The sequence below is a fragment of the Macaca thibetana genome, chromosome 11 (genome assembly GCF_024542745.1).
Source record: "Macaca thibetana thibetana isolate TM-01 chromosome 11, ASM2454274v1, whole genome shotgun sequence".
Taxonomy (NCBI): Eukaryota; Metazoa; Chordata; class Mammalia; order Primates; family Cercopithecidae; genus Macaca; species Macaca thibetana.
In genome coordinates, this window is record NC_065588.1 from 14,576,929 (window position 1) to 14,596,180 (window position 19,252).

Sequence of the window (19,252 nt, forward strand, 5' to 3'; positions counted from 1 at the left end):
CCAATTACTCTTTATCTTTAAACATTCTCATTTTTTTCTTTTTAAAAAAGGAATTTAACTGAGTTTACTTAGAAGGGCGAACTTAGAGCTTGGTTTTTAAAAAGTTGAAATGTTTGGTAGAACCTTTAAGCCTTTATTATGAAAACAGTACATAGCATGGTGGGGTCAAAGGTTAAATTCTTGTACTTTCTCACCATTTTATGTTCTGTCATTGCCAGAACATTTGATCACCACAGTAGTGCTTTTCTGGCCCTAATTAATGTAACATTCCTTTTGTGTAGGCTATTTTAGTGTGTTTGATATTTATTTGTAGAAATTAAAACAATATATTATCCGAATAGATTTTTTTTAAAGGATCCGTAAATAAGCCTTGCTTTGCACAAAGACTACAATATTTCTAGGTTTTTGTGAGGTATTGTGTGGAAGCTTTTTGGGAAGAAGGGTAATTATATAAAGCATGAAAAAAAATTTTTAATACTGTCCAAAATCTTTTTTTGGCATTATGGGTTCCAATTCTTTCTCATCATGCTGCCTCCTCCCAGTATCCAACTCTTAGATATTTTTAAGGCTGCTTTGCTTCTTTGTTCAAATTACTTTTTGCTTAAGTTGGCATTCAGATTCAGATTTTGAATTTAGAAATAAATTCACATCTAGTCATGGATACCTCTTATTAAAAAATGTATCTAATGTATTCAGATACCATCAGAGCTGAAGTACTCAGTTGTTTTAGTTAATTAAGTGATATTATTATGTTCATTTTAGTCTTAATTTAAACCTGTAGTATATTTAAAAGAAATATAGCTCAATGATTTTGTAAATTTAATTTCAAAAAATTTAAAAAGCTTTCTTAACATTGTTCTGGAGTAGAAATGTTTATTGAGATACTGTAAGTCTGTGGTTAACCAGAAAGATGGGAGAATGAAATTCTTATTCGCGTAGTATTTCAGATAGCAGAAAAAAAAAAGCATACTTTAAGCAGCAATACTTAAATTGCAGTACCTATTAAAATCTTTTTTAGCTGGTATAATATACTCCTGGTTTTGTCCGTAGAGTATTAAGAATATATCCCTGACTTATATGACATAGAGCAGTAAGTTCTAAATTTCTGAGTAGAGCAGCTTTCTAAAAACAGAAACTTTTTGCAAGTTAAACTCTTAGGGAGGATTCCAGTATATAAAAGGAATACTTATGGTTTCTGCTTAATTCTGCAAGGCTTAAGAAACAAAAGGACACATGTAATATTTTATTGTTATGTACTTATTTTATATGGTAAACTTATTCATATGCCATGTGTATTTAATAAAATGAGAATAATTTTGCTATTAAGATAAACAAAACTTTGAAACAAGATCATATCTGACAATTATAATTTTATATTAGATCCAAATCTAGTTCACTTGTTTGTAGAACCTTGGCCTCTTAAGGCACTGTGGAATTCAGTTTGAAAATTATTCTTGAATGTATCTTCTTTGTGTTGTTTTTTGATGTTCATGAAGATGGAATATAAGATCTATATGTACATGACTTAACAGTTTAAAATTGTTGCCTTGTCACGGCCTTGTGTTTATATTTGTTTTCATTACTTTTTTTTAAACAAAATAATTGTTTTTCCTAACTGATTCAGTGTCCATTTATTTAGTGGCTTCAAATGTGTTCTGGGATCAGTATTTATCTCAGTTTCATCAATAGCTTTAGCATTTTTGTTTCACTTTAGTCACTACACTGCAAAATCTTTAGGACTGTCTTATATGACATAGTCGATTCTCATAATTTGAACACTAATTTATGTAAATCATTCAGTCATATGAACTGTCCCTTAAGAAAAAGAAAAACATTTTAGTGTGTTTGAGGGATTCTATTCATCATTCCTTTCAGCAAGGTTATCCTTGGAGTGAACATGACATACAAAAGTGAATGTGCTGTGACCTTAATTACTCTTATTTTCATGCCTTTTAATAGTAATAACAGCTCACTATCTTGGTGGCGAGAGTGGGAGGGGAGGAGACTCTAGTGTTTAAAAATACATGTATTTAAAACATTTTATATAAGGTAGAAAAACTGTCCATGTTGAAATTACTGAACAGTTTATATTGGTCTTGAGTGGGATCTTAGGGAAATTTTAATAACTCAGTCTTTTTGCCTTCTATTGCTAACTATAATATTTACCCCTGCCCTCTACAAGATTATTACTTGCACATGAGGAAATATTAACGCCCTGTGGTTACTCAGGATATTATTGCTAATTCTTTCACTGCTGTGTTGCATTTTTGCAACTGTAAGCATAAATTACCCCTTACTGAGATGATTACTTTTGGGATTGGTGATAGTTTTCAGATTTTCTGTTCCAATTCCAGGTTAGCTATTATGCTGGGTAATTGAGGGCATAATAAATCTGGGAGCTGAATAATTGAAGTTTTATGATGTTATTTTGTCACTTGTTAAAATTTTCCCCTTTTGTTTACTCTTTTTCATAAACAATTTCATCTACGTAAGCCTCTAAGAGAAATGTTAGGGTGGTGACACTGGCCAAGGGTCCAAACCTGAATTTGAATACTGTTTTTCCTACCTTTTTCTGACGTTGACAAGCTTATTCCATTTTCTTTTCTTTTCTTTCTTTTTTTTTCTTTTTTCTTTTTTTTTTTTTTTGACAGAGTTTCACTCTTGTTTCCCAGGCTGGAGTGTGATGGCACGACCTTGGCTCACTGCAACCTCTGCCTCCCGGGTTCAAGCGATTCTCCTGCCTCAGCCTCCTGAGTAGCTGGGATTACAGGCATGCACCACCATGCCTGGCTAATTTTTGTATTTTTAGTAGAGATGAGGTTTCTTCATGTTAGTCAGGCTGGTCTCAAAGTCCTGACCTCAGGTGATCTGCCTGCCTTGGCCTCCCAAATTGCTGAGATTACAGGTGTGAGCCACTGTGCCCTGCTAATTTTTTTTGTTGTTGTTGTCGAGACAGTCTCACTCTGTCGCCGAGGCTGGAGTGTAGTGGTGAAATCTTGGCTCACTGCAACCTCCACCTCCCAGGTTCAAGTGATTCTCCTGCCTCAGCCTCCCCAGTAGCTGAGATTGATTACAGGCGCCCACACCACGCCCGGCTAATTTTTGTATTTTTAGTAGAGACAGGGTTTCACTATGTTGGCTAGGCTGATCTTGAACTCCTGACCTAAAGGGATCCACCTGCCTTGGCCTCCCAAAGTGTTGGGATTATAGGTGTAAACCACTGCCCCCAGTCGCCTTTCTTGCTTTACTGGAGACAGAATCTCACTCTGTTTCTCAGGCTGGAGTACAGTGGCAGTCTGAGCTCACTGCAACCTCCACCTCCTGGGTTCAAACAATTCTTGTGCCTCAGCCTCCTGAGTAGCTGGTATTACAGGCATGTACCACCTTGCCCAGCTAATTTTTATGTTTTTAGTAGAGATGGGGTTTTATCACGTTGGCCAGGCTGGTCTTGAACTCCTGGCCTCAAGTGATCTGACCACCTCAGCTTCCTGAAGTGCTGGGATTACAGGCATGAGGCATCGTGCCCTACGTTCATTCCATTTTTTGATTCTCGTTTCTTCATCTATAAAATGGGGGAAAATTCCTATCTATTTGGCAAGCATATGCTGAGAATCAATTTACATAATGTTTCAGAATAGTATCTTGAAATACTCTGCAAAAATCTTGCATACTAATTTTCTCAGTAATATCCAAATGCATTTCAGTTTATTTGCCTCCCAAGTGTCATATACCTTTTCAAGTGTGATTGGATCAGTGTATATTTAAAAACTATGAGAAATTTCTTGTATAACTCATGCTCAGAAGCAAGAAGTGCTAAGTAACACTATATCCACTTAGTAATGTTATATATTCATTTTTGTAGTACTGGGACCTACTCTGTTAGCATAAATTAGCCATCCTTTGTTGTATATGGATATGGCAGATGTATTTATTAAGTAAAGCCAATATAGAATGTTGACATTACAGAATTTAGAGGAGTAGGAGAAATGTTTTGGGTATAGTCTGGCTGAGTTCTTCAAATATACTGTGAGAAAATAACTTATCTAAAAACATGACTTGAATTCATGGCCTAGAGTTTCCTGTGTTTCCGTACAAATGAGAATCATAAAAACAGTAATTTCTCTTTCAGAAAAATTCATTTTCAGAGCTACAGACTGGCAGCTAGCAAACACTTTTATTCTTGTTTTTATTCTTTAGCCACTAGCCCATTTCTCTAATTGTTAACATTTAAAGTTGTCAGATTTTACCTAAAAATCTAGGTGTCTTGCCTCTTGAAAAGCAAACAACATTTTTGCTTGAGAATAGCAATCTATATAACTGAGTATAGATGCTGTCTCCTTCAGATAGGGCCTCCTCTTGCCCACCTCTGGTCCTCTTCAGTGAATCACATTACCTGTGTGGCCTTGGAAAACAGTTCCTTTTAAATATCTATCCTACGTATTTGATAGGTTATTGGCAACCTTAAATATCTAAAATACAACTTCTAACCCAAAAGAAGGTAAGCATAAGTAAAATGTAGCCTACTTTACTTGGTAGGAGAGACTTAGAATATATAAAGTCAGTTTACTCTTTAGAAGATGTGGCACCTTTTGTAACCTTTCACTTTGTCCTAATTTTTTATAGAGTGCCATGGGAGCCAAATGAAGGAGATCCAATGACATAACAACAAGTAACAATTGATTGAAAGTGAAGAGATTAAAGAAATACTAATTAGAAACATAAGTATCTTGAGATCTTTTATGTGATAATCAGTTCTGTTTTCTTTAAATGTTATCACTGTATTAAAGGACATCACTATCAACTTGATGTTCTTAATGGTGATACTGAATAAGAAAAAGTTAAAGTGTATTCAAGCTATGCGGTTTACTGAACAGGTAAATGAAATAACATTTTATAAAAGATTTTTGCTCAAATTAGTTGAGCTAAGAAGTTTTATCACTTAAAATAATGAGTAAATGTCCTAATAGAACATTTTCTTAACTGTACACTAGATTAGACAATGGCTGTTAGGCCATTACAAACTTTGTTTTTTTGAAAACTTACTACTGTTTACATTTATTAATTTAACATTTACAGTGGCTATGTGAAGACTACCTTGATGATGCATGAAGCATGATAATTTATAATCTTGATCTGACTTAAATTTGAATTCCACATTTCCCAGAGGAAAGCCAGCTTGTTAACATTCAAATAATACCACGACATTGGTAACTCTAAGGAAGAGCTAAAAGACTGTTACGCCTTTTTGGAAAATGTTTACTAGTTAGAGTTCAGCTTTAGAGAAAATTGAAGAAGTGATTAACTTGCATGGGAAACAGTGACTCCCCTGCTTTACTGTTCTTCACACTTTGAAAAAAGAAAGTGGTTTGGGAGAAAGCCTAATGTCTATTCAAATAAGTGATTGTTTTTTTAATTGCCCAGGTTAGAACTCTCACAAAGAGTTCTCTGTTGATGATTTGTAACCGTCTGTTATTATTCATTAATATGTGAATATGGAAATTGTGAAAACAGCACAAATTGATTTAGTAAATCTTCATCAGTTTAATGAAAGAGGGACCTTAACACTGGAGAGAGGTCTGAGGAGTTGCTTCTGCATCTGCCTGAGGGAATCTGTCTTTCCTTCTGAAGTAAGCCAGATACAGCTAGCCAACTGCCAGTAGAACTATCTGACCTAGTATATCCCTTTGTTGGATATAGAAGTACCTGTATCATGGCATACATAGTGGAAAACATTAGTATAGAAGTTAGGAAAAGATTATTTCTGCTCTGATACTGTTATTAAGTAATTATGTAGTTTTGGATGAATATTTAACCTCTTTGTGTTATCCCTGATCATTAATTGAGAGGGGTCGTTGGAAGAACACCAACTTTGAGTCAAACAGAGTCAGGGTGAATCCATGTTCTTCCTCTCATTAGTTATAGGTTATCTGAAAAATGGATATATAGTGTTCAAAGTACAGTACCTATTTATGATTATGTGTTCAATAAGTCTTAGGTATTTTGTTTTGAGACAGAGTTTCGCTTTTGTTGCCCAAGCTGGAGTGCAATGGTGCAATCTCAGCTCCCTGCAACCTCCGCCTCCCGGATTCAAGCAGTTCTCCTCCCTTAGCTTCCTAAGTAGCTGGAATTATAGGCGTGCGCCACCATGCCTGGCTAATTTTGTATTTTTAGTAGAGACAGGGTTTCACCATGTTGGCCAGGCTGGTCTCGAACTCCTCACCTCAAGTGATCCGCCTGCCTCGGCCTCCAAAAGTTCTGGGATTACAGGTGTGAGCCACCATGGCTGGCCAAGTCTTAGGTATTTTTATGGAATGAGGCAAGTTACTTATTTTCAGAACCTCAGTTTTTCTTGTTTTTAAAATGGGAATAATGTTTATCATAAAGAGCTAATATTAGGGTTTAAATGAGGATAACAAATATAAAGCGACTAGTGAAGTGTAGCACAAATTAAGTATTGGTTGCGTTTGTTTCACAAGATTCCCTTTAGCACAGATCTTTGTTTTTTTCTTTTAAAAATCATTATTTCAGGAAGAATGGGGTTGGGAGAAATCTGGTCTACTGGGTAGTTTGGAAACTGATCTTTAGGGAGAGGGCATTTTTAGGGACCTGGCTGATTTACAGTAAAAATGTCAGAGAGCAGGGTGTTTAGAATCTCCAAGTGAAGACTTTGAAGAGTCTAAAGGGGACAAAATAAGAATTCTTACTTGTGCAAAGGCAGCATGGTAGAGTGAAAACTAAAACAGACTGTGAATTGATCAATTACTCAACAAATTTAACAGCTATTTATTATGCACCTATTATTTGCCAGGTACTGTTTGATGCTTAGCATATAAGATCCTTGCTCTCCCTCAGGGAGTTTACACTGTGGAGGGAGTGGGAAGACACAGACAATAAATTCAAGAGAAGGTTGCAAATACTTAGGGATTATGAATGGTGTGGGGTAGGGTAGAATAGGTATCTAAGAGCTAGATGAGCACTACTCAAAATGTGGCCTGTGATCAGTCTGAGAACTGTTTGCTTTTGGTCCTCTGTGAGATAACTGAAATTGAGAGTTTATAGAAATTTTTACATCAATCTGATAATGTAATTTTATGCGATTGAGTCAAAACAATTAAGACTCATATTTTATATGCCTATTTTAAATTTCATTTTTCAAGTAATTCATTGCCACCATATTTTACAACAGCATTGATCTATAGTGGGTTGAAAATAAAACACCAGTCTTTACTGTATTCATTTGAGCAGTGAGCTAGATCAACAGTTGCCATTGTTAGTAGTTTTAGTAAGCGTGTTGTGGAGATTTTCAGCTTCTTTTGATGAATTAATTCACTGTCAAGTAATTAGCTTATTTGGCTTAAAAATATTTACATCCATGTTATTTACACTGTGTTTTATGTTGGACTGAATGATTTTAGGTCTTTTGATTTTCAAATACTTTTATTCATGGTTGGATGCATGATACAAGTAGGAAGAAAGCAAAACTAAAACTATAAGGTATGTAATAAGTGATTTCTTTTTTAAATTTTTAACTTCTAGATTCGGTTCTCAATACTTAGATTATTTCTAATATTTTTTTCTCAACTCATATTTTATGATCAGTATATGGTACTTAGAAAGCTCTTTTGATATAAGACCTTTCCTCCAACCAAGAGTTAATTGATATGGTGTACACTGCATGAAATTAAATCATGATGTTTGTTCCCATCACTTCATCTGCTGCTGGTGGGTCATAGATCCTGAGAAGAGAATATAGTTGTTTGAGGAAATTTATCGTTGATAACCTGGGTAATATTTTTGATTGTCTGTATAAGTTCTACCATTTGTATTGATAAATAATAACTTTATGAGTCCCCTCATTTATAGCCCCATTATCTTTTTTATGTAATAGGGGTAACTTAAGAATTATGTTGAAGATAGCTGAAAATAAGATTTAGAAATACGGGAAATATTTTGGATAACCCCTAGTTAGCATTTTAAGTACTTCTTTTCATTTTATTATTTCAGATGTGGGACTAAATTAGTTTCTGGATTGTTATTTTTAAATGAAATTTAATATATCTATAGCCTTAATGAAAATGGTAATGGAGTAGAATTAGATATTAATAGATCATAAATTAACTACAAACTAAATAAAAATTTTTAAAAAAGGCCTTACAGATAATGACTCAACTCTTGCCTTGTCATATCTGGCCAGTGAAAACAATACATGAATGATACAGGTTTGAAAAGAATGTGGCACAGACAGAATATTTTCTTGTGAAGACGTTCTTAATTTAATATGCCTAGGTTTTGGTACTGAGCATATGCTTTGGTAATATTAACTAGTGGTAAATGTGTTGAATTGTTTAACCATCATAATAGTGATACTTGAAGGTACACAATTCTTATTATTTGGTGAAATGTTAAACAATATACTTATAAGAGCAAATCTACTTAATGATGTTTACTATTTAATTGATTAGTTAAAATTTGAAAGGGAGTTGTAGAGTAGAATGAGGATAGCTTTTAGGTAATGTGAATTATAATTTGTAAAATTTTTAATGATTGTTAAACAGCAGCCATTGAATTTACGTGGTCTGTGCCATAAGTAAGCTAAGGCTTTTGAATATCTCTGAGACTTAAAAATATTTTTCTTGTGGTGGGGGGTGGAATTTCAGTTATATAAGAATTATAAATTGGTTTTCTTTTATTACCTGGATTTGAATTATATTAGTAAGTAGATAACTAGATATATTCTAGAACCAGTCAGTACATGTTGGGGAACAAATGGGGAGGGTTTACTCAGCAGTACTCCCCTTTAGTTTGGTCATGAAATGAGGACTGCTTTATGTAAATTGTTCTTACTGGCGCCAGCTAGCTGTAACTGCAGTCTGGCTGTGCTGGGGCAGCAAATAAAATGTGTCATGGATTTTCTGTTTGGAATGTATAAGAATTAAGCCTTTTGGACTGAAAGAACAGAGTTGATACATTAGAATAGCAGTAGTGAGACCACAATTGACAGTGAATATGTGAAATAGTGAGAAGCTATAAGCCTTTTAAGCTTTTAGTTCTTTTATAGATTTATGCCTATTGATACTATTGGGTAATATGTGGGAGGTACTTAACTGCACACAGTTGCTGCAGACCTAATAGTTGGCAGCATAGAAAGCAGTACAAAGAATTCTGATTCTAGGCATTTTCACTTGAAATAGTCATTTTGAAGATATACTCTGTGTGTTCTGTGAGCTTCATTGACATATTGTCTGACGTTTTTTGGCTTTTGTGGTAAATGGGATGTATGCTGCACAAACTACCCAACAGATGTGAACCACTGTTTGAAAGGAATTTTAATATGTAGCCAACCTACTATATTCTTTTTTATTTTTAATGAATATGAATCAAACAAGAAATTTAGACTCAAGAAGGCTTACCTAGAAGTCTGCATTAGCTTTTAATGTTTATACAAATGAACTAAGTAGCAGTGGTTTACAGAAGAGGAAGTCCTTTTCACAGTGTCAAGCTGCCCACAGGTAAGAGATTCAGGTCCTTTTTCTGTGACACCTACCCCCCAGGCTTTATATTTTTCTCTCACCATTGGTAAGTTTTAAAAAATGTGTTTGTTTTTAGTTCTAATGAAAACAGGATTGGTAGATCATTTAATGTTAATATTCAGGAGATTTTGAATGCCACATTTGGATTTGGTATTTTTTAAAATGTAATTTTCATCTTCTCAAAATTTCTTCACATTTGAATTGAAATGAACTAACAGTGGACTTCATATGTGATTATTACTCATGCATACAATATGTTCATATTACATAGAAATCAGTTTTAGATCTCTTTTCATTATAGTCTGTTAGTATATTCTCAGTTGTAGTGACACCAACTGGTACATGCAGAGAGATGACATTTTGTAACCTCACTTAAGTATAAAGTTTAAGTTTAAATTTACCACTTTGAATTCACCTTTACAAATCAGAGTGCTTATGTTTTCAAATATGGCTCATTGACATACATTAGATAATGTATATTTATACATGTAACTTGGTCAATTTTTCTACTTCCACCCTTATTCTTTCCATTTCTCTATATTTAAATTTATTATTTTAATAAAGTGAATTTTAGAAGTCTAAAATGAATGTATTAATTAGGAATTCCATTAAATTTAATATTTCTTAACCTGGGTTAAAGGAACACAGTCATTTGTTATTGTTTTTTTCTACACTTGAAATATTGTATACAAAAATACAAAATTCCATTGCAATAAAAATAATACCATTGCTGTAAAGATACGAAGGTATATGCTTATAAAGAAATGCCAATATGTGTGTTCATTCGTATCAGTATGGCCAGAGATACATTACTGATTGTAATAATTTTTGGAGGGTGGGTGTGAAGAGTTGAATAGCAGAGTCAAGTGAAGAGTGGTAGTGAGATAGCTTAGAGAAGTGTATCAAAGAAAGGAATTATGTTAGGCAGCTCTCTGCTCTTTCCCTCCCTCTTTAGAAGTCAAGCAGCAGGCTCTTTCTGTAACCATAAAGTGTTACTTTTAGGTGGGACTTCCAGTTCTCTAATTTCTGAAAGTTTGGTCACTTATTGCTACATGGTTGTATACTTTAAAACTGGGGGCCAGCTGTAATAGAAGCCACACTCATGTTTCAGGGGCAGGAACTGTTCCTTACTTGTTGCCTTTTGACAGTGTTGCTTGGATTAAAAAAAAACAACATGTATTTTATTGATTATAGAAACAACATTTTTTGTGTGTGTTTCATCTCAGTAAACAATTTCACTATGATTGACAAAATGATAATAGTAGAAAGAAATCAATTTTGATTAATGTGTTTGAGGTTGGGTGAGGGAAAGGTCATGCTTCTTGGTGTAGAAGACATACACATCTGAAACAGTAGGAAAAAGTTTTTCAAACTTCTCTTGTGCTATTATATTGGTTAGGGGAATGCTGCGCAGGGAAGATAGTTGAGATGGGTTGGTTTTTAAAATATAGACAGAGAAAAAGAGTTGATAGACAAAAACAGGAATTTATTGAATGCTGTTAGAGTTGGAGGTCATAGCAAAGAAAGATGAGGGATAGTAGGACAGAGGTGTATTTTGTATATAGACAACCAAAACAAAGATAGAAGTCATGAGTATGATTACAGGCGTGGTGGCTCGCGCCTGTAATCCCAGCACTTTAGGAGGCCAAGGCAGGCGAATCACCTGAGGTCAGGAGCTCGAGACCAGCCTGACTAACATGGTGAAACCCCATTTCTACTAAAAATACAAAGAATTAGCCAGACATGGTGGCGTGCACATGTCATCCCAGCTACTTGGGAGGCTGAGGCAGGAGAATTGCTTGAATCCGGGAGGCAGAGGTTACCGTGAGCCAAGATCGCACCATTGCACTCCAGCTTGGGCAACAAGACTGAAACTCCGTCTCAAAAAAAAAAAACCAAAAACAAAAAAACAAAACACCAAAAAAACAAAGTCATGAGGATAAAGGTATATATAGTCTTTGAGGCTATTGAAGTTGAGTGTGAATGATCCGAAATTTGTAGTATAAAAATCTTTGAGTTCCTAAAAAGTGTTTGTGTTCCTCTTAAAAAACAAAATGTATTTAGCAAGCAATGTAGAATCCTCAAAATCTTCAAAATGAAATTAACTAATGAAAAGTGTAAAATGAATGTATTAATTAGGAAATCAATTAAATTTAATATTTCTTAACCTGGGTTAAAGGAACATAGTCATTTGTTATTCTTTTTTTCTGTGCTTGAAATATTATATACAAAAATACACAATTCCATTGCAATAAAAATAATATATTACCATTACTGTAAAGATATGAGGGTGTATGCTTATAAAGAATTTTAAAATTTTGTATACAGTATTTCAGGTAGTTTCTAATATTGTTCTTTGCACTGAAACCTACTGTTTGATGTTCCTGACAGATAATTATGTAGTTTATACTTCACCATTTCTAATGATGGAAGGGGGGAGAGTCTCTAATTTCATAAGGCAGTTTCTTCTTTTGTTGGGCATCCAAACAAATTAACGTTTGTTGATTTTGAGATGAAGTTGCCTTTCATTACTTTTATTTTTGCCTGTCATAGTCCCCCACTTCCTGTCTGTCTGTAGCTCTCTTTCTCTTTTATGTCTTTTACATGACAAATAGATACTATTTAAAGAAAGCTCATTAAAATTTTCTTATGTTTTCTAGGCTAAATATCAATATCCTTCATTTTTTCCCAACATTTCCTCATACAACATACTGTTCCAGAGCATTCTTTAGCATGGTCATCTCACAGTTATTAGGTCCTTCTTTATCTGTGATGCTCAGAACCAAACATAATTAACTACTCTAAAAATGTTCCCCTTCTCTTTGGCTGTTTGTTCTACAGTTTAACTTTGCATTAGCATTTTTGGTAGCCACCTTGAGCTGTTGGATTTTCTGAGTTTGCATTAAGTTAAAACACCTCAGTCTTTCCCTAACAGGCATTGATAAACTTTAATATACTTTAATATTTGAAACAACTATGTTACCTTATTATGTTTTCTTAATAATTTCTAATGTTGTTCATTATATTTAGTATGCTTTGTCTCCATCTTCCTTGCAAGGTTTTTTTGTTTTAATAGTGTTTTTAAAGAACTGGCTTTTGGTTCCTTGATTGCTTGCTCTTTTGTTTTCTTTCATAATTTTTCTGCTTTTATTGTAATTCCATGCTTTGGGATTATACCTTTTTGCCTTTATTAATGTTTTTGAGTTTTTTGTTAATATATGCATTTAAGGCTATCAGTTTTAATCTGAATATCATTTTGGCTGATTTCCTTAGGTCGTATTCTGTTAGTACTTTGTTGGTATTTTATCACTGATTTCCTTCTACCTCTAAAAGTTTTTTTTTTTTATAAAGAGATAATTTTTCTGTCATCTTGTTGGTATATTTATTACATTATGACTAGAGAATATAGCCTTCAGTGTTTTTTTTTTTTTTGTCTTTGAATTTGTTAAGATTTTCTTGTCACCATATACATGGTCAATATTAATGTACATTGGCTATATTTGTAAAAAAATTGGTTTTGGGTTTATTGGATATACAGTTCTATTTATTGTTCTGTTATTCTGGCATGCTAATAGGATGTTCATTCTTTATTTTGTTTTCTTCATCTATAGATTTATCTCTGATTGTGAATTTGTTAGTTTTTTCCTGAATTATTTAAACCTGTTTTGTCAATAGGACATATCTTTTTTTTTGTTCTATTACTTGATTTTCAACTTGAATTCTTTTTTATATGTCATATATAGGTTTCATATGTATACCTACCCTTTTTTGGGGTTACTATTTGCCTAGCGTATCATTTTCTATCCTTCTATTTCAACCTTTACTCTAAGGTATTACTCTAAGGTATGTCTCGTTTATAGTGCATAGCTAATGATATTTTTGTTGCTTTACACAGCTTGAAACCCACCAGGTTTTTCCCGATTGATAATTTTCTTTATTTTTGTCCCATATTCTGCAACTTATTAGTTTGTTAACTTACACATTGCAATTATCTGGCATAAATAACGTATTTATTTTAAAGATGATTGATCCTCAGTTATTTCAGCCTGCTCAAGAGTTTTTACCTTTGGAGCTTTGCTAATTTCCTTATCTGAATTCCTTCATAGGGTCTTCTGCTGTCTTGTCTTATATTTATCTATAATCGTTTTACCAAGGGTCTGCGTTCTCTGTCTTTGCTCAGAAGTAATATATTTATTTCCTCACTCAAGCTGATTGTTAGCTTTGCTAGCTATAGAATTCTACAGTGAAAATAACTTTTCCCATGAATTTTGAGGGTACTTTTTTTTTTTTTTAGCTTTCAGTATTGCTGATGACAAGTCTGATGCCAGTTTAATTCTTTCTCTTCTGTAGTTAAATGATACTCTAAGTTATTAATATTTCCCTATAATGATTTTCTGAAATCTTATCACAGTATGCCTAGGTGTCAAAAAATTTTATTTTGCTTGTTTTAATTTAGTCTGTTTTGGGATTCAGTAGGCCTTTATTATTGGAAAACTTGTGTATTTTTTCAGATTTGCTGATTTTTTTTTTTTCTTATATTTTCCCTCCTTTTTTTCTTGGTTCTTTTTTCCCGAAACTTGAGTTAATTGAAAGTTGTTGCTTCTGGGTATATTTCTTATGTGTTTGTTCTTGTGGGTGTAATAGCTTCTCATACACTTAGAGGATTTTTTAATATACTATTTTAAAATGTCTTCTGTTTATTCTCCTACTAATTAGCTAGTGTTTTTTGTGGGGTTTGGCACCTGACCTTTTGTTTTGAATTCTTGAATGTATTTGAATTCTTGAATGTATTTGAATTCTTGAATGTATTCATTTGAATTCTTGAATGTAATCATTTTGGTATTTGAGATTTCCTGTTTTACTTTGGCTGGATGCTGATGGTTCAGGTGACTGTGAGTGGTGGGCAAGTGGTACTTGCTGCACATAGGATATGCTGGTAATTTGTCTTTGGGATGGTAGCTTCCATGTCTCTCTGGGGGCATAGTGTCTATATAAGTTACTACTCTAGCTCACAAATGTCAATGCTGCCCTGGTTTAGCACTAGCATGGAAGAGAGAATGTCTGATGAACTTAACTGTTCAAATACCAATTACATGAGTGTATTTTCATGTGATGATTCACACTGGCCTATCAGGTCTAAATTGAAAGTCTGTTATTTGTATCCCCTTGTCTCTATGTAAGTGAGGTACTTTAACTAGTTTGACATTTATCCTTCTAGTCTTTAAAATATCACTTGCATGCCTGTATACATGTTTAGATTTGTGTGTGTGTGTTTTAAAATATAATGGCATAAAAACAGGGAACATTTATTGACTGCTTACAGTATCTAAGTACTTTCTATTTATTATGTCATTTAATTCCCATAGCATTTCCACGAAGACAGACTTTGTCATTTCAGTTTCATAGATGAGGATACTGAGGTAAGGAGAAGATACATATTTTAGATAGATAACCAGGAAATAATAGGATTAATATTTAAAAAGATATTTCTGGTCCTGGGATTTGCACTATTAATTACTAAGAAGTCTGCTTTTTTGGTATATTTGACAATATTTCTCAGAGATTTTTCTTTTTTAATGCCTGGGATATTAAGGGTTTTTATTTTTGTATTTGCTATGACAGTGCAGCAGTAGGCATCCTGATACATTCCTTTGTAAAACATGTTGGTACATAGATAGATACCTTAAAGGTCCTTTGGTGTGTCAAAATGATGCATAGTTCCTGCTTATTTGTCCTTAAAAATGGATATGACACTTAACTCTTCTGCTTATGGTACATAAGACCGCTCATTTCTGTATATTAATGCTAACCACAAATAATTGCCAATCTGATGTTTAAAAATGGATTTTCTCTTTTTGTTTTGTCTTTTTTTGATGATTAGGTTAAATGCCTTTTCTCGTATGTGTTTCATGAATTGGCTGCTCACGTTTCTTTATTTTTTTTCCAACTGTTTGTCCTTTTCATTCACTAATAGATTTTCTTTTTTATTTTGGATACTAATCCTATAGCTCTATGCCATTTTTTTCAAGGATTTCTCCTAACTTGTGGTTACTTGTACTTTCTGTGCCTTTGAATATTTCTATTAATTTTATATCCAGTGTCTTTGCTATTGCACTTAACTGCCATTTTGATCGATTTTCCACCATTTATTTCAAAATCCATTTCTTCCTTATTTGTTATGTTTTGTTTTTGTTTGAGACAGAGTCTTGCTCTTGTCACCCAGGCTGGAGTACAGTCGCATGATCTTGGCTCACTGCAACCTCTGCCTCCCGGGTTCAAGCCATTCTCCTGCCTCAGCCTCCTGAGTCACTGGGATTACAGGTGTCTGCCACCACGCCCGGCTAATTTTTGTATTTTTAATAGAGATGGGGTTTCGCCATGTTGGCCAGGCCAATCTTAAACTCCTGACCTCAGGTGATCCGCCAGTCTTGGCCTCCCAAACTGCTGGGATTACAGATGTGGACCATCACGCCTGGCCTTTCTTCCTTATTTGTGATGCTTCTCTGTCATAGTTACATTTTTTATTGTTTGCGTCTGTCTTTTGGATAATTATTCTGTTGTACTCTTTTTTTTTTTGTACTTATGATAATAATGCTTTGTTATATGCTGTCACATTTGAGAGGGCAAACATTCCTCATTACTTTTGATTTTCAGGTTTTTCCCTGTCTTTAGCATTGTTTCACTTAGAGATTAAGTTTTCTTTTTTTTTTTTTTTGGATATGGAGTCTCGCTCTGTCGCTCAGGCTGTAGTGCAATGGCGCTGGGCTCACTAATTTTTGTATTTTTAGTAGAGATGGGGTTTCACCATTTTGGCCAGGGTGGTCTCTTAACTCCTGACCTCGTGATCTGCCTGCCTCGGCCTCCAAAAGTGCTGGGATTTCAGGTGTGAGCCACCGTACCTGCCCTCAGATTAAGTTTTAAAAGTTTGTCATGCTACAAAATACCTAGGTGGAATTTTCTTTTTCTTTCTTTTCTTTTTTCTTTTGTTCTTTCTTTTCTTTTTCTTTCTTTTCTTTCATCTTTCTTTTTTTTTTTTTTTTTTGAGACAGAGTCTCATTCTGTCACTCAGACTGGAGTGCAGTAACATGATTATAGTTCACTGCAGCTTTGACTTCCTCCCAGGTAGCTGGGGCCACAGACACGTGTCACCACACCTGGCTAATTTTTTAATTTTTTGCTGAGGTGGGGTCTCACTATGTTGCCCAGACTGGTCTTGAACTCCTGGGCTCAAGCAATCCTCTTGTCCCAGCTTTCCAAAGTGTTGGGATTACAGGCATGAGCCACCATGCCTGGCTATAGTTACTTTTAAAAATTCTCCTTTTTTTTTCTTTAGTCACCTCCCTGACAATACTTCTAATAAATTTTATCCAGGAAGAATTGATTTTTTTTTTTACGTTGAGTCTTAGCTCTAACATTTCATAAGACGGCTCTAACATGTCATGTAAGTGTTTCTAGATACCTTTTTCTTGCCATTCTGATTTTTTTTTTTTTTTTTTTTTTTTTTGAGACATTCTCCCTCTGTCACCCTGGCTGAAGTGAAGTGGCGCGGTGTCGGCTCACTGCAACCTCCGCCTGGGTTCAAGCGGTTTTTCTGCCTCTGCTTTCTGAATAGCTGGGATTTTATCGTGCCTGGCTAATGTTTTGTATTTTTAGTTGAGATAGGGTTTCCCCACGTTGTCCCGGTTGGTCTTGAACTTCCAAGCTTAGGTGATCCACCCACCTCACCCTTCCAGAGTGCTAGGATTACATTCACGAGCCACAGCACCTGGCCTGAATGTTTTCTTCGTTGTATCTTTTGACTCCTGTTTGAGCTTTTACTGTTTTGCTCAGGATTTTCACAACATGTTGAATATAGTGTCATATCCTTTGTTTTTGTGTTTAAGAGAAATGTCTGTGGTGTTTTATTACTATGGTGTTTTTTGTGTTGAAGAGAAATATCTGTGGTGTATTATTATGGAATTTCTTGTTAGTTTGAAGTGATCTTTATCAGCTTAAGGAATGATTTTTATGTTCTTAATTTTTATTTTTATCAGTGCTTAATTTTAATTTTTATCAGTGAATGAGTGTTGAAATATTAGTGTCTTTTCAATTTCTGTAAAGAAAGAGTTAATTTTTGTTTACCATTTTTATATTGTCAGTAAATTTCCTACTATGCTTTAAAAATTATTAAAGGTATTTAAAATGGAAAAACAGTGCAGTTTAGGATAGAGACGTTAATATCATCTTTTAGTAGTTAACCAGGAATATGGGGATACAAGAATTCGAAGAAAATGTGTAGTTTCTTGCCTCCTGGCTTTAATGATCTGACATAGTCACAGTTAGGCCTCACAAACTGCTCTTCTAGTCTCTCTCAGCACTGTTCTTTGCACAGTATATTTATTGAATTGATTGTTGTGCTGTTAACAGTGAGGTGGCTGATCGAACTTTTTTCTGTTTATCAGTCAAATGGCTTCAGACTGTTTATGTCAACAGTAGAAAAGATGATTAAAAATTTAGAAGAGAAATATGGTATTTGGAAATGCCAAAATAAGGTCCTAGATCTGCATTTGTGAACCCTCAAAAAGAGCTTAGTTGTATGTACTTGGTGGCTTACTGCATTTATCACTGAATTTCCTTGGAATTTTTCTCCCCCGCTTCTCTCTCTCCTCTTCCTCCTTTTAAATTTTTTTTTAATTCTGGAGGCTCTAGGCTCAGTTAAATATTTTCATGTGGCAGAGAGCCAGATTTCCAATAGCCCTGAACTCAGCATGCTGCTGTTGCTTAGCAACTACTTGTGAAGTCTTGTGGCTATAACTGAATTATAAATAGGGTTATGAGCAGAAGTGCAATTGAAATTGAGATTGGAAAGAAAGGCATACTTTTTTTTTTTCCCCATCTCACTTGAATTTGAGTGATTTTTTTTTTTTTTTTTTTTAATGCAGAGTCAGTTTTCAGAAATCTGGCTTATAAACATTGGTAATACTAACCCTATCAGGAAGACAATATGGGCATCTTTGTAATTACACATTTGGAAGCTTCCCCCCCTCCGAAGACTAAACAGTCTATAATGGAGACATGGCAGTTCATAGACACTAGAGAACAGAACTTCTCCTAATTTTCCTGGTCATACATGTAGAACAATATCCATACATTGTATTACTGCTATATTTCTCTTCCACATTTACGTTAAAATATACATACAGGAACACTTTATTAGATTATGTTCTTGTACTTTTCATCACATCATTTCTTTAGAGTGGCTTAAAAATTGTCCTGTAATCATGACCACATAGGCATTTGATGAATATTGAATATATGAGTAAATCAACCTATCTTTATTATTGCTTAAACAGTACATTTTAAAGTACACTTCATTAAAATGTTATCAGCAAAAAACCTGAAAGATTCTTTAAGGTCTTCTAATTTAATTTCCTTAATTTCACATGGAAAGCTATAGACCTAACGATGTTAAATGATTTGCCTAAGATCTATCACACCCTGGTGTGTGTATGTGTGTGTGTTTTTTGCATTGGTCTCTCTTACCGTTACATACTTCACAACTGTCTTTTTTTTTGCACTTATATTTCATCAGTTTACACAAAATTTAATTGAATTCTGTAATTTATTAAAAAATGTACAACTAAGTTTAGTAACAAACACAATTTATATGAACAGGTTTAGTTGAGAGCAGAGGACCATAGGTATCAGTGAGTATATTTGTAGAATGGATGGAGAACACTGGC

The 19,252-nt window shown here is 34.2% G+C and overlaps 1 protein-coding gene across 5 annotated transcripts in view; it reads left to right on the top strand.

The window, feature by feature from the left end:
- Nucleotides 1-19,252, top strand: part of ATF7IP (activating transcription factor 7 interacting protein) — a 134,972-nt gene that overhangs the window by 19,036 nt on the left and 96,684 nt on the right. Inside the window, exons 2-3 of one of the 5 annotated variants that reach the window (XM_050749358.1) lie at nucleotides 4,624-4,874; nucleotides 7,416-7,494. The exons of 3 other annotated variants lie outside the window; for them this stretch is intronic. The gene's annotated coding sequence lies outside the window, so the exon portion shown is untranslated. Of the gene's footprint in view, nucleotides 1-2; nucleotides 4,875-7,415; nucleotides 7,495-19,252 lie in introns of those variants that run through there. One more of the 5 variants, XM_050749359.1, reaches the window with a different exon arrangement.